Genomic DNA, 14968 nt, shown 5'->3' on the forward strand with positions numbered 1-14968 from the left:
AATTAAAAGGGAGGAAATGATGAAGAGTTCATCCCTCACCCACCAATGCACTGTTTATCTCTAACCCAGTTTGACAATAACTTAAACTAGATTTAGTATGTCATGAAAGTTATCATAAGTGAAAAGGAATGTGAAGTGAGAGATTACTTCAATCTGTAGTGGACAACCAGACATCTCTGACTGAAAAGAGTAACCAGTTTTGCACATCCCCTCACAGGTTACACAAAGAATGACTGCTGTGGAAGGAGAATACAGAGAAGAAATTAACAAGCTGTGCAGTCCTGGCCAATCATCATCTAAGAAGATTACCAGGACCTAGGAAAATGCATTGGACCTCAGCTTTCTTTCTGGGGATGGGGAAGATGTGATCAACAGTTTCTTAAACTAAGATAAAGTGATATCTTTTTAATAGATGTAGAGCTAAATTGACACACTGTATTTTGTAAAGCTATCCCACAGGAGACAGGTTGTGCTACTATATCTGCAATTTGTATGTGTGTTATGCTGAGGCGGAGCACCTATTGGTTGCTACTGTAGGATTTCTTTGACCAGTTTCTGAAGAAAGTAACCAGAGAGTACACCCAAAATATTTTCCCAGACTATTGATTCTGTAAAGTGACGGAATTACTCCTGCAGTATGATCGGGAGAACATTCCAGATCGTGTATGCTCTAGCAGAATTGACAAAAGGAGCATCTTTGAAGGAACTGAGGAATGGGAGAGCCTCATACCTTTTCCAGAGTGTTGACTCCCTTGTAGGTGGCATGCTGAAAGAATAATTAGAGTATACTGCATACAATTTGTCATAAAATGCAAAAAATTTCTCATATCATTATCCTCTTTGTTTTCAAGGTTATTACTGAGCAAAGAGTAAATAGGCATGAATAGAGGCAAATTAAGTAAATCTTCAAAATTGCAAAGGTTAAATCTCTGCAGTGTTCAAAAGTTTTTAGTATGAAGTAATTAAATTTGAAACTAATTTATACAATCAAGGTGAGTGAAAAATTTTAACTGTGAAATATAGTTATGTCATATTAAAAATCACAACTACGTACTGTATATGAGAGGCTGAAATATCAAAGGCTAATGATGTAAAAAAATGGCTATTTGCAAAAGCAGCAGCTACTTTGCTGAGGCCAGGTTTGCACACCCAAACTGAAGGGGAGGAGGAGAGGTTTGGCTGTGTGGTGGTAAAAATTTCTGATCCACATGAAACAAAGGGGGTCAGCACCCACTACCAGAGGATGAGCATGGTGAACTCATTTTTTATATACAAAATTATTGATCCCAGAATTATTGTGTACCTGATAGCCTGGGATTAATGTCTTAAACAAACAGTTTTCTGGTCAGATAAGGAAAAATATCAATAAGATGCTGATCCTGCAGAGGTGGCATGATGCTTCTATCATGCCATTTCGACTCTGATAGGCACTGCTGGCTCAACTGAAGTGAGAGAAGCAGAGCCAAATAGCAGTCATGTCACTGAAAAGGGCTTTAAACCATCAGAGACCCCTGAAGCACGCCCAGTCTCATTTCTGGGGCCTTCCACTGTAGTATTTAGCACAATCTACAGTGTTGTAAAAGGCAGTGTAAACATTTATCTGCTCGGGGAGGTACCTGAGCATTTCCACACAAACCCGAATGTAGGTCAAACCATTGAATTTTGTGTTTCATGGGATTCCCCTACCCCCAATAGATAAAGATTGTACCCGTCGCTTCAGTCAATGGGCATCAAAATTGTCACTGCAAGCATCAAAATTGTCACATTTGAGTCTCGTCACTGCATCCATGGGTGGTGATATCTTCCTCTCCACTATCTACTTTTATCCTTTCTTTCTCTTTTTTTCTTTGCCCTATGTATTTTCTTAAGCAATATTTTTATACTTCTGTGTTGCTATATTTCTATAGTTAATAACTAAAACAGTTACATACCTGCTTTCCATTTCAATCAAATTGTTCTGAAATAAAAGTGTCATATATAAATATATGAAAACACAGGTCTGTCAGTGTTGTTTCACTCTATTTTTCCCCAAGTGATCTATTAGCAAGAACTTCAGTTACCCTTGCCTTCAGGTGCAGGTCACAACACCATGTAGATTGTAAAGAAAAAATTCCAACACATAACTCCCACAGAAGTTATAAGTATGTTGGCCCAGTGGAGATATCATTTCACAAAATGATTGTGGAACTAAATTTCTTTGGAATCTTCATTTCTCAGGCTACTCAAAATGCTGCTGTACAACACCCAGAGCAACCTCATCTAGCTCTGAAATTACACACATATCAAGTAGGAAGTTAAGATGGAAAAACTCATTGACTTCCCTGTAAACAATTTTCCCCCTGTTTTTCTACAGGTCTTCAGAACACACTCATTCCAAAATAAATGGTATGGGGATCCATGCATAAAAAGATAATCAGTAGGAACAAAGGTATTTCCTGATTTTGTTTGCTTTCTTTGCAAACTCATTTCTTGTGTGGGATGGGGACAGTAGTTTTCTCAAAAACAGAAAAAGATTATGAGATCATATGCATATGGAATTTGTGATAGCAAGAGTCATCAGAGGAGAAAAAAAAATTAAAAAGTGGAACAAAATAAGAAACATGAAAATAGAAGACAAAGATATAGCAATCAGTAGACACATGAATTCATGTTTTATTTCAGGGCTAAGTATATGCACTGGGAACATGCTATTAATATCCATCTTGTACAGACATCTTGAGTTCTTATTGCTGTTGTATAGTAAGTCAAGATTTATATTGGGAAGTGTTCATTTACAATCCTTTCTACCCACACTAAGTACCTTTAAAAATGCATTATCTGAGACAAATGATCAAGAGCTCATTGAAAAATTGCTGCACATTTATAACTGACTATGACTTTATTAGAAGTCACACACCATACATTACTTAAAATCTGGTCAGTACAGCAGTGCACCAAGGAAAACACTGTTTATATTCTACTACAAGTGGGGGGTTTTGGTTGTTGGAGTTGGGTGTCTTTTCAGTTTTTATTCCCTACAAAGTGGCTTCCTGGTAATGATGATCTTCTGAGCCCCTCTGTGGCTACAACTCTGCACAGACTGCTTAATGAATTTTGCAGTGTCAGAAACCCCTGACTTTGCATACTGTACAGGCTTGGAACTTATATAGCAACACACACAGCTTAGGATTTTACTTGATACGTAATCTCTGTATATATCACTGGCAATAAGTAGCAACTGTCTGTCTCAGCAGTCTATATCTCATTACTATTCATGATGGGCTGGCCTGAGCAACAACTCTCCTTCAACAACATTATCTATAATGCAGATTCTGTTTTCTGTCTAAACCTTATTTCCAGAATGCAAGTGTTTTTGTCACTTCTGAATCCAGCCTTATCCATTTTCAAATTTATTCCTGCCTTATCCATTTTTAACCTTCACAGCTTGGTTAGGACTGAATGTAAACTATCATGCATCCTACCTTGTTTCCTTAAAAAGAGAAACTCAGGCTGCAACGGGCACCTAACATTCTCAATTAATGGTCAAGACCCTTGGGTTGTTTTGCAGCATCTCTGCAGATAAAAAGTTCAAGGGCATCAGAGAACCACAAATAAAGACTTTGAAGGAATTATTTCTGACTTTTGCAGGAATTATTTCATATATTAATAGAAGCCTGTGACTATAATTGTGTCACTTCATGAGTTTCATCAAAGAGCAATAGCTCTGGTAGTGTTAATGACAGAATATGCAAAGCATGCAGTTTTTTACTCTCCTTACTAGTCCTCCCTTCTTCATAACTGTGACATAGCTGATTCTGCAGCTGCCCTTAGATAGAAATAGAAGGGGAGATATTGGGACAGCAAGACAAAAGTCATGACATGCATCTGAGGGTATGAAAATATCCTTGTCTCTAACTAAAATCACTGAAATGTACACTCATGGACTAGTCATAGTAATTGTTTTGTCCTGATCACACGTTATGAATTCACCATATGGGCTGTTCTGCTGAAAGCTTTTATTTCCATACCCTCCAACTCTGAGTTAAGAAAATAACGCATAATGTTGAACAAGACTCCAACAGTGCATTTATATTGGTTCTCAGCTTGGTTCTGTTTCCTGTGGCATTATCATCAAAAAGGACAGTGCATGCTTCTTCTATCATGAACTAAATATGCAGACTTAGATGTTTAGGAAAATTTCCCAGATACCAGATATATAAATTCATATTTGTTTTATGTCCATGTTCAATTAAATTTTTTAAAAAGGAAAGATATCAGATAACAGAATTTATATACACTTTAGCCGAAGGGCACTCATGTTCACTGAGAGATTGCTGCTTTTTTCTTCCCTTTGGGCTCTCTGAAGGAGCTCTTGACTCCACGCAGCTGGCTTGCTAAAAGCTGAATAAACCCACACTGCAGAATATACAATCCTGTTGGTAGCTTTTATTTAAACAAACAAAAAGAAATTACACTAATAATCATTTCCCGAGGATGATTTCATGTGTCTTGTTATTCTGCTCAATGCATATGAGTAGATTTTGTTCAGTTACATAAGGACTGAAGTAATTCACATTATTCTAGTTTTAGATCAATAAGTGTAGTGGGTTGACCCTGGCTGGGTGCCATATGTCCATCAAACCTGCACAATCACTCCCCTCTGCAGCTGAAAAGCGGAGAAAAGATGTAATGAAAGGCTTGACAGTTCAGATGAGGACAGGGAGAGATCACTCATTCATTACTGTCATGGGTAAAACAAACTCAACATTTGGAATTTAATTTAATTAATAATCAAACAAATAAGAGTAATGAGAAATAAAACAGATCATAAAAATATCCTTCCCACACTTCCCAGTCCTTCACTGGCTCTACTGGCCACCCTCCTGAGGGGCACAGGAGATGGGGAATGGACATTATAGTCAGACCATGTTTCTTTTGCTGCCTCCTTCTCAAGGGGAGGAGTCCCTATTCCAGTGTGGTGTCTAGTCCCTCATGTACTTCTCCAGTGTGAGTCCTTTCCACAGACTGCAGTACTTCCTGAACTGCTCCAGCATTGGTCCTTCATGGAGTCATAAGTCATACTAAGACACCTGCTCCAGTGTGGGCTTCTCTTTTCATAGGCCTCTTGGTCTTGACAGGAACCTGCTAAAATGTAGGCTTCCCACAGAGTCACAGCCTACTTGCAGTCATCCATCATGGTCCTTCATGGGCTGCATGGGAATAGCTGCCTCATCATGATCTCTTTCACAGGCTGCAGTGGAATCTCAGCACCTGGAGCCCCTCTTTCCTTTCCTTTCTCCCTGGCACTTTGCTTGCAAATATTCTCATTCTTCTCTTCTCTGACCTCTATCATTTCTGTGCCATAATCCTTTTTTTCCCCTTCTTAAATATGTTATCACAGAGGCATTATTACCATCTTTGATGGGCTTGGCCTTGGCAAGCTTTGGGTCTGTCTTAAAGCACCTGGCATTGGCTGCCAGACATGGTGAAAGCTTCTTTTACAGAAGCTACTCTGGCAAACTCCCACAACTTGCCCCACTAGCAAAACCTGGTCATGAAAACCCAATACACAGCAAAATTAGAATCCATAATTTTGTGTTCAGAAAAGCCTAATTTATGTTAAGTAGAAATTAATATTAGACATATAATTACAAATGTGAAACCATATACTCGGTCAACATAAATCAGCTCCATAGGGTTCAATTGAGTTATGCAAATTAACCCCACCTGACGGCTGTCAGATCTCCTCTTATAGTTAGGATTGTAATCTCAGACCTCTGGCAAGATATTCAAAAAATAGGGATCAGTAAGAAGTGGTGCATTTACTAACTTTAGGAAACTATATACAGGCATTCAAACAGACATTCACACATCTTTGAACAAGGTATAGATCTGTAATACAGCAAAATTTCAAATGAATGTGAAAATAATTATTTAATTAGCTTGCACATTCAATTATAATTTAAAAAGTAGCCATACAGAAGATAAAACAGTTATCTCTTCCTGTTTATAATATTTTGCTATACAGACATTGAAATGAAACTTTTATTTTAAACAGACAGAGTCACATTGGGATATATAAAAAAACACAATGAAATATGCTTAATTTACATGAATTTATATGAATAAGATTAATATTTCAGGGCAACTGAAGAATCTAGTTTAAACCTGGAAGGGGTTGAATGATCTAACAATGTTCAAAAAGTTGGTGACCCTACTCATAGAGCTAGAGAGTTCTTAATGCAAAGAAAAAGAAAATAAGCAATAGAAAAAAATCCTTATTTTTCACAATTTTTTGTCCTTTGACCTAGTAAGCTAAACTAATAAAAGTGTAAAGGCTAGAGTGAGATTAATGCTACTCTAAAATTTTCCTCTAAAGATCAGAAGCTATTTCCAGACTTTTCATAGTAAATCTTGACTCTGAGACCAATATGGAGAGAAGTGATAGGTGTGAGACTCTTAACATATTACTAATAGCAGCTGGAGCAGTGAAAATCATTGCTCTCAGCAGTTAACTTCTTTCTCGCACAGAAACCTTATTCTGGTAGTTGCTAGTATGATAAAACAGAGCATGTGACCACTGATGTTAACCATGGACCAAAATCAAATTTTACTTCACTGAAAGTTTCTGCCAGATGTTAACAAGGAGACTCAAACACCATCCTTCTTGGCCTATTCCTTTTCATTTTCCTCCAGTCAGTTATGAAGACATTTCATATCACAGAAGCTACTTAATAACTATAGAAACCATTAATTTGTCTGAAAATTCTTAAAACTGATTGTATTCTTTATGTTCACAACACCTTTTTGCACAAATATTTCCATAATTTAATGGGTCATTCACAAGTCTGGATAAGGCAGGTATTCCTCAAAACTGGGAAGTACTATGCAGATAGTAGATATTTAATTTAAACATTATTTCTTACAATAAGTCGTCTCAAATCATGTAATAATTATTTTCTTCTCTATCAATAACTTCTCCAGAACATGCTTCTCACTGGAAAAGGATAATTTGTATTGTTTTGCTGTTTGTTCTCAGTCTGCAGAAGATCCATAAAAGTCCAGAGATAAAACACAGACTAAGAACTGCTAATAAGGCTACTCCTGTGATTTGCTACAAAGAAATTCAACACAAATCTTTCAAAACTCGAAAATAATCAGAGAAGAACAAAGAAAATACAATATTGGCATGCAGTCTGCAAACAGCTATACAAATGCATAATTCCTGCTCAGAAGTGACCATGTAATTTAACTAAATTCACAACATCTTCCTAGTCTTCAGATTATTCAGAAATATTGGTTTTACCATATGTTAACACCTATTTAGGTCTTATACTATTGATATGTACACATACATGCCAGTTGTATTGAGGGGTCATGGTAACTTCATGTGAGGGACAGCTAAAGTCCATGTTTAGTCCCGCAGATCCAAACACATTTCTCTGAAATAAATCTTACATGCCATCTGAGAAAGACACCATTAGCCTCTGTGAAACTCAAAGTATGTTATGAACAGCAGTTCTAAGTAGCATCTTCCTATACCTGAACATTTTACATTCAAAATCATGATTAATATAGAAAGTTGAATTTCAATGAGAAACAAACAAAAAAGTAACGTAGAATAACTCCCTTAAAGGCTGCAGTATATCCAAAAACATTTTCTTATTTTTATTTTTTTTCAATTAATTTTTTGAGCCTTACGAAAGCACATTATTACTTCTAACACACTGATTCTGTATTTTCTTAGTGAGAAAAATATAACACCTAGTAGGAGTCTGATTCATCTAACTCTGTGGATAGAGTTATATCATGAATTTTCATTTAAATTACATTTAATTTTATTCATTTAAATTAAAATATAATTTTATATCATTGCTTTTTTATTCCTTGTAATTAGGTTTAATCAAAACTTGAATCCAGCAATTTATTAATTTATTAGAGCTGGTAAGAAAGTAAGACATATTTCTACCTCTTTTCCTATTTTTCAATGCAGAACTCAGAGTTTAGTTTCTATATAAATAGGCTTTTACACTCATTTAATTTCTTAAATTGATTTGTTACCATATTTAATGTGTTATAATTTTAAAAACATTAACTATGCCACTTATGTTTACTTAAAATTACCCAACCAATTACATTTGTTTCTTAAGACTATGATCACACAGAAACTGAACCAGGTCCTTAAGCCTTCATGTTTATAAACTAATCTTCAGATAAGATCAATGTTTGACACCTGTAGAGAATTTAGTCACTTCTTTCAAAAGCCTAAGTTTCAGTTAATGCACAGGTTAAAGATAACAACAGAGCCAAATCATCTTAAAAGTGAAAACACTGCACCCCACTGCAGATCGTTAAATGTAAACATGTAACTTCACTCCTCTAAAAGAAAATGCAAACAGCCCTTAAAGATTGGATTTGCAAACAAAAGGTGCAAAAAATACTATGATTTTTTGATTGCTTCTAAATTGTGTTGTTGTCTTCATTTTGGTCTCTTTACCTTTCATATGTGTTGTCCTATCTTTTTCCCTTTCTGTTTGTTACCTACAAAATCCATCTGTTTATTCTTTCCTCCACTCCCTGCTCTCCACACCAGGGAGGAGTTTTGGCTCCATTTTCTCCATGCTCTCTCATTCGGCAGTGTAGACAGCAGTTTAGTCCCCTGAAGATTTTTCTTCTTCAGACTGAACCCAATTGTCTCAGCTTCTACCCATATTTAATGGGGGCCTGTGGCAAATGACATAGGATGGGAGTTGCTGAAATTCAATCATAAGGGTTGAAACTGGAGTGAGATTGTAATTTAAAGGCAATAGACACTCCAGTCTCTGTGAGAGATGCAAAGACTTCAAGAAGAGCTGACTGAGAGCACCTGCAATGGTGACAACCTGTTCAGGTGCTTCAAAAATCAAAATGGACTCATCAGATATAGATATTCTCTGCCCAACCCTTTAATTGAAAGGATCTGGAATAACTCAGGGAGAGACCTGTATCACACACGGCACAGACAGGACTTCTGCACTGGTCAACATGAGCTTTCCCTGAGACTGCATTTTTTTTCCCCTATGGGAAAAGGAGGTCATATATCACTTGCCAACATTAAACATATCAGTAAAGGAGTGTGCACTGGTGTTCAAGTCCATTTACTCCCTGCACAGTCAATTTGGTATTAAACCACAAGAACTAATGTTGATAGCAGAAGTGGAATGCCATTATACTAATCAGGTATCTGTACCATGGGGATGGATGAGCATTAGGATCTGGAAGCTGACGCCACGGCAGAAGCTATCTCTGGGCAAGAGATATCTGTCATGATAGAGGGTTGCCTAATTCTGAAGTTTGGCCAGTGAGCTGCAGAGTTGTTAATGGCCTGAAGGCAGGCCAAAGAGATGGAGCTGCTACTCATTGGTGAGCGAGAGAATCAAGGGTACCTCTCTAGAGACTTACTCAGGACATATATCATTGCAAACTATGTGCCATCATAAAAAAACATCAGCAGAGAAAACTATTTGCCATGTCTTTCTGATAAAATTTTATTTTGCCTTTGTAGATAATTTAGTACTCTAATTTGTTTGGTAGTTCAAAATGATAAGTCTTAATAAATGAAAAAAAATCTTACGTGGACTGTTATGAGTATGTAAATTATATGAAAAAATTCTGGAGTTTTTACATAAGAATTTCTACTTTCCACCAAATAAAATATATTTTCAGAATAAAGTCCAAGTTTGCTTTAATTTTATTTTTTTTTTAAACCAAGAATTGGTGAAACAAGTCTTCACCAAAATTATGTGTTCAGTTTAAGGACTGTTAGTTTGCTCACTATTGTACAGCAAACTCATTTGCACATTTATGTTAAAGATGTGAGGATGAAAAACATGAGAGTCCTACACATTTTTTATATTCTATAGTATATAGCATATACTAAAGCTAAAAAGGATTTAGTGATAAAATTTTATTTAGATAAGAACCTTACCTGAGGCAAGAGGCTGTCCCTGTAACTCTAAGGTTAGCTGATTTCTGACCTTAAAAGCCCCAATGTAATCTCTTGCTTAAGAGGGCCTTATACCCATTGCCACACTTACAATGTGTGTGGAAAATGGTAGACATCAGTTTTTTCACTATTCACCTATTCAAGATTTCTTTATAGTTTAATATGTATGACAAAACCATGGGACAGGATGAAAAAATTACATATTGAGTCTAACAATACCATTGTGAGACTCATTCTATCCTAGATACATATCTCCCAAAAAAACACAAAACCACCCACAAACACTTTATCTGTGATATCCCTAGTTCTTCCTCAACACACAAGAACGAGATTGAACTAACTTTCAAGTTTCCAAAGGTAACTTTGTAATTGATCCAACCCTTTTGTTGGGATTTGCGGGAAGCTGTTGCTTTCCATCATTCCTGAAAGATTCTGTGAGGAAAAAGAACTGCTGCTCACATCTCTGTTGTCAGCTTTCAGCCTGCTTTATGTTGTTCTAATGTTGAACCAGAGACAGGAAATATTTAATTCATACACATGGTTACCAGTGTCACAACCCAGAATGTCCTATCTTTCCAGATTTGCTACAAAAGGGAAAGAGGAAGCAAGAATATATTCTGATGCAAAAATTAGCTTCTTGTGATTGTATTCAAGACATTTCCTCAGGGAAATGCAGGAAAATAAAAGTTAATAGTATAAGGAGTTGAAATTTTCTGTCCATTTACTTTGTTGTAGATATAGATCTTTTTTTGTTTATTGTTTTGTGGAACTGGTGGGCTACATGAGGAAAAAAAATATTGTACATATCTTTTCTGCACCCCTTATGCATGTTAATATATCTGTCTTGTATTTTTAAGCTATTAGAGTAATTCATAATCAAAACCAGTGAGAAAATATTTGAAAACATTTGCGAATCTGCCATACATGACAAATTGTATTTGGCTTTCTTAATCTGTCTATTATATAGATTTTGACTTTAATAATAAACATGGATTGTTAAAAACAACATTTTAAATTAAGGGAAAGTAGATTTTTCACTCTTCACCAATAGACTGACATTTTGTCAATTCTGACACAGTCCTTTACCTAAACTGATAAATGCTTGATTTTGTTTCCAATTCCTTATGAAAAACAAAGATAGAAAAACTTTAAATTGAGGTCAAAGAACTCATCTTCACTGTAATAGTTAATAATTCCAGTTTGAGTTTTTATACATAGAAAATATTTTGTGTATTTTTAAAAGATTACAGATTTTAAGAATATTAAGATATTATTCATATATACCCTTTTAAAGGAAGTTTGCCCCAAAGAGCAATTGGGACAAACATATTCTCAATTACAAAGATTTTCTGAAAATCCATTTTAATTAAAGCAACAAAGAGCACCATATATTTAAAAAATTCCAGTAAGAACTATTCTACAAATACTTCCAAGGAGAAAAAAATTAGATTTGATGCCTCTTTTTTTTTTTTTTTAATAATTTGAGACACTTTATTAACTCTTTTTTTTTTTTGCTTATGAAAAATGATGTGTTCACATAGCAGACCATATTATTTTCTCCAGAGAACCTAGTGGCACAAGTTGACATGAACTTCATGATAGAGACCAATATATACATCACCTCATCTTTTTTTCCAGAGACCAGTTAAGAAATTTGATATAGGCCAAGTTTACTAACATTTTGGGGAATATTTATAGGCCTTCATTATCAGAGGTTATTGTAAATATATAGTGTGATTGTTATATATATGGATATAAATTCTTGAATATACATAATAAAAATATTGTGATTTGTAGCAATTACAAACAATAGTTGCTGAAAACATTGTTGATGAGAGAGAGATGTTTTAACTGTTGCTGAGCAGTGCTTATACAGAGTCAGGGCATTTTCCAGTCCTCACACCACCCCACCAGTGAGGAGACTGGGAGTGCACAGGAATCTGGGAGGGAACACAGCCAGGGCAGTTGACCCTAACTGACAAAAAGGGTATTTCACACCATATGGAATCATGCTCAGTAATAACATCTGGGGGAAGAAGAAGGTCACAATGGCATTTGTCTTCACAATTAAGCATGGGATGGAACCCTATTTTTGGAGAAGCCTGAACATCTGCCTGTGATTGGGAAATAGTGAATGAATTCCTTATTTTCATTTGTTTCAAAGTTCAGATTTTGCTTTATCTATTAGACTGTCTATATCTCAATCCAAGAGTTTTCCCACATTTGGTCTTCCAATTCTTTCCCTAATTGTACTGGAAGACAGTGAAAGAGTACCAGGTTTGATTTAAACTGCCTAATGGAGTTAAACCACAATAGCCTATTATAAGTTGGTTTTTAATTAGTTTTTTGTGTAAAAATTTTTTTGAGAATTTTTAAACTAGTTTTTTTAAATAAAATATTTGTTATATTTCTTCTAACTATTTTAATTGCACATTCAAATACTTGTAAAGGAATTTTTTCTGGGAACATTGATGGACAGATGCATTAAAAGTGTGTGGTTTGAGCATATTTCCTATGAAAAATTTAATACCTTTATTTTATCATGGATCAAAATCCATTTTAGTAATTTTTTTCTTTGTTTGTTTTCAGGTTCCTTAAATTTCTTTTGTTTCTGGTAGTGAAACATTTGTGCTTCAGAGTGGGAAGACTGCTGTCTCTGCAGAGGGTTAAAGAGTGGCTTGCACCTCTAATGTGATATGACTTCTAATTTCCATAAGTGAAGAAAGCCCTGAATGATCAATTTTACTTCAACAGTCAAAAGATGTCTCCACATACAGGTTTGAAGAGTTCAGTTTCTACAAGCACCTCTTCAAACTACCTTTGAAAGAAGGATTAATCTGTGCTAGGTAAAATGTTGGTGTCAGTCTACAAAGGTGTTAAAGCACAGCATAATTCAGTTACAGTTCAATTTCTACTTTTAAATATTTTTATGACCATCTCCAAAGCTTATAACGCCACTTCTAAGATTAAACAGGTGCAATTGTTCAAAACAGTAAATTTTTTGTATGATTGCATAAATATAAACCCTAATGATTCCTCATCTTCATAATTCAGCAACAGTTAAACTCACACACACTTGAGATGCATATAAATATCAGTGCATTCTCTTAAACAATTTTATTTCTACTACTGACATCTCTGTTTTTGATCCTCTTCTACCACTAGCTCTGATTTTCCTTGAGTCATGTGAGAGTATTCATTATGAGAGAATGTATTGTCAAATATTTTTTTATTTTAAAATAGGATGTATTCATCAAGTAGTGGTTTCACATTATACATGTGAAAGTATACTGATTATTTAGTAATTTATAAGTGAAATTATTTCTCCTTTTGTTGTCATGCATTTCAAAGCTCTTCTCAAAAAAATTTCACAAAGGCTATTTTCTAATAATAGACTAATCTAAAAAGATAAAGCATAAACCATTTCTTATTTTAGACTGTTTCAGTCTTCAGTTTCAGCTTCACTTGATCAAAAATGAGTTCACAGTATTCATTGTATTTAAGATATTTGTAAAATATATGGGATAAATCTTTGTTTCATTAATAACTATGAAAACTGAAATTACTACAAAAAACTCTTTTGGAGTTCTGTTTAATTTATTAGTAGATATGTTTCCTAGAACAGATGTAACATTTTTCTGACATTGTTGCATTTCTGAGATGCTTTTTCTTTTTTTTCTATAATGCTGATATATCACACCTGCTAAGCACAGTAATTCCAAGCACATAATTTCAAGCACAGTAATTCCTGAAGTGCCCAGGGAAGTTCGTTATGATGTTAAGGCCCTCACCAATAATAAAGAGCAGCATGTCCGTGCATACCATGAAAGCACACAGACTTTCAGATTCCAGAAATGATTGATTAGAAGCTTCCTAAACAAGCAGACAATACTTTGTGTCTTAGAAACCTGATTTTTACTTTTTTTTTCTGAAGCAATATGTGAATGCTGTAAGGAATAATTTAATATTCAAATGGTATGTCATGCCTATGTGTGGGCAATAAAACTGAGACAAACTGTCTTAGGTTAGTTAACAGACAAAATTAGGAAGAATTAGATTGCCCTAGATACCCAAGGATACATTTACAAGCAAGATTGTAGACCAAAGTTTGGCTGAAATTCAACCAGAGAGAGTGAGGTTCACCCATGTCAGTAGTATAATTTCAGTACGTCCTGCTACCAAGAATAACTTTTTGTTTTAGGTAAAACAAAATAGTGTCTTTATTATATCTCTGCTAGCTTGTGTCTGGTAAGCTGAAATAGAGAGCAGGAAATTTTCCTGTGCTTCTTTAAATAAACACCACTTATGTCAGATGAGGAGTCTCTGGAAATCTCTTCTTACAGCTCAACCTAGCTAACTCATATGTTTGGATATGGATGACTGCCTTACTTTGCTATTTTAAGCCCTCCCAGAACCTGTCATGTTAGGTGAATGAAATAGTCCAGGACCTGAGATATTAATGCTGAGATATTACCACTTCTATTAGGTATGAGCCCCAATGCTTTGGGTTCATACCTAATAGAAGTAGTAAAGTTGAAGAAAAGTTGAAACCGAGTTGGAACACAGATATACAATGATTATTTGATTAAATATGATGGTAACTCACAAAAGAATCCAGGAAGAAACAGGGGAAAATTACATTCTAAAGGTAGCAAGGATAATTTAAGTTGTGAATAGTAGTGTTTCAGTTTCTGCTTCCAGGAATATGTATGCAGTAGTGTAAAAGTCATATGGAGAAAGAAATTATCCTATCTCCTTATAACTCCTTAGAGGTCAAAAGTGTGATATAAATTTGGATATTAATGCTTACTTCTCAGCTTTGGGCTCATACCTAATAGAAGTGGTAAAGTTGAAGAAGTAAAGTTGAAACCAAGTTGGAACACAGATGTACAATGATTATTTGATTAAATATGATGGTAACTCACAAAAGAATCCAGGAAGAAACAGGGGAAAATTACATTCTAAAGGTAGCAAGGATAATTTAAGTTGTGAATAGTAGTGTTT

The sequence above is a fragment of the Passer montanus genome, unplaced genomic scaffold (genome assembly GCF_014805655.1).
Source record: "Passer montanus isolate IOZ18808 unplaced genomic scaffold, ASM1480565v1 scaffold30, whole genome shotgun sequence".
Lineage (NCBI taxonomy): Eukaryota > Metazoa > Chordata > Aves > Passeriformes > Passeridae > Passer > Passer montanus.